Source organism: Rhagoletis zephyria, unplaced genomic scaffold (genome assembly GCF_001687245.7).
Source record: "Rhagoletis zephyria isolate East Lansing unplaced genomic scaffold, Rhagoletis_zephyria_1.1 Rzeph_scaffold_00905, whole genome shotgun sequence".
NCBI classification, from domain to species: Eukaryota; Metazoa; Arthropoda; class Insecta; order Diptera; family Tephritidae; genus Rhagoletis; species Rhagoletis zephyria.
Window position 1 is genome coordinate 90,167 of NW_016157989.1, and position 2,114 is coordinate 92,280.

The following is a 2,114-nucleotide window of genomic DNA, read 5'->3' on the forward strand; positions in this document are numbered from 1 at the left end:
CTGATGTGCGGGGCTCCGAATTATGAGGAGGAACTAAGTTAGACAGTGCAGCTTGAGATGTTGATGGCAACACTGTTAAATCAACGGTTTGACTATTTTTAGAAGTAGACCTAGTGGATATGGCTTTAGATATCGGAGGCTCCAATGCCTGAGGGCATGGAGAAGATAAATTAATAAGTTCCAAGGACTGGGATGGAGGATTTTTTTTACTAGAATCCGTGGCTGTCTTTTTAGGTGGACTAATAACACGCCCACCTTTATTTTCTCGGCTATCCTCAGAGTGCGTAGGGTTGTCGAGACAAGTAAAAGACCTAAAAATTTTTTCTTAATGCTTTAATTTCTCAACAAGCACCGACAGATCCTTGCCGATATCAGAAAAACCATTTCTGGACTGCCTAAAGAATTTAAATAAATCAACTTCGGTTGATCTACATTTTTGACAAGACCAACGAAGACCCTTACCCTCGTTAATAGCGTCTAATACTCTACCGCTCAAACCAGCACATTTTATATGGGCAATCCCATCGCAGAGCCAGTATGACACATAGGAGTTGCTTTTAACGTTGCAATTAATGTAAATACACGACATGTTTAAAATTATATTTATTTTTAGGTTTTAGAAGCAAAAAAGCAAACACAGTTTTGAAAACGATGTAATAATCAGTGAACCAATCAGCTGGTAAATATCAGTTGGAAAGCTATGTAGCGAACAATTTTAAATGCACTGTCTATTTGACACCTAATAAACACAACGCAAACAGCTGTGACAAAGATGAAACAGCAGAAATGACAAAAAGACAAAAAGGGCAAAATCAAAGTGCACAAACAAAAACAATTTTACAACAACAATATATTATATGAAACAAAATACTCGGCACATGCAATTAAGAATATCAAGTTAAATTAATCAAATTACGGGAAATTTTGATGTTTTACTTATCTTTAAATTGTGCACCAGAAGTTTATTAACACTTTTTTTAATTTTTTACTTCAATAAGCGTAAACAGCTTTATAAAACACAAAATTTAATCACAGAAAAACACAGCTTCACAGCTTGACGGTTGCGTTTGAATAATAAATTGTATGCGTGCTATATGTTAAAGTGAACCTATACTAAATTTTTACCTGCTTAATTGGAGGAGTTATAACGCAAAAAAAACGTCTCTGGACAATCAGTTGTATGGGAGCTAGATTTTAGATTGAACCGATTTCAGGGATTTTATAAGATAACGAAGGAAATATTAAAAAACAAGCGTGTACAAAACTTTAGTAAAATATCTTCAAAATTGAGGGAGTTTTTTTTATAAAATAGTTCAAATTTAAGCAAAGTTTCAAGTACCGCTATCTCCAAAAGTGGAGACAATCGGGAAAAACCGGGGACGCCATTGAATTTAGAAGGCTCCAATTAAGTAGGAGCAACTATCAGAACCTTTGTCGAAACAAATTTGATTTGATACCACGCTCGAAATATTCTGACTACAAGAAGGCGCATTATTAAAAGTACTATATCGGGATTTTTACACACTTCTAGAGAACATTTTTTTGAAGCATATTGCAGGTATATGCAACGTTATAAGGACTAGAAGTTATAAAAAGATTTAGATCGTTTCGACGTATTTTCCAAATGTGCCTTCAATTAAGATATTTTTGAAATAAAAATAAGGTACCAAATTATTCGTAATTGTTTGTAGAATACAATACATACTTAAAAAGTTCCTAAAATTAAATGCTTCAAAAACTATACACGATAAACCGAAAATGTTGAAAATGGTGAAATGTGGAGTTACAGAATTTGAGTTACTTGCCATTTCGTTACTTTTTAATGCAAACTTTTCTTACCTACTACACATGAAGGATACACATAAGTGCTAACTGCTCATTAAATTTCAAGTCAGAATATGGTGTGCTTCAAAAGTTATGACATAATTAATTTTGTCCCTCTTAAAAATCACATAAAAAATTCACTTGTTTTCATTATTTTTTTAAGTTTAAACACCTATAATTCAAAAGTTATGCAGCAAATTGATCCACATTTCTTTTGAGGCTTCAAGTATAAGTCAATGAATTATATCCAAAAGCAACCAGCTTGATTCAGTTTCCAACAGTGAAAACAA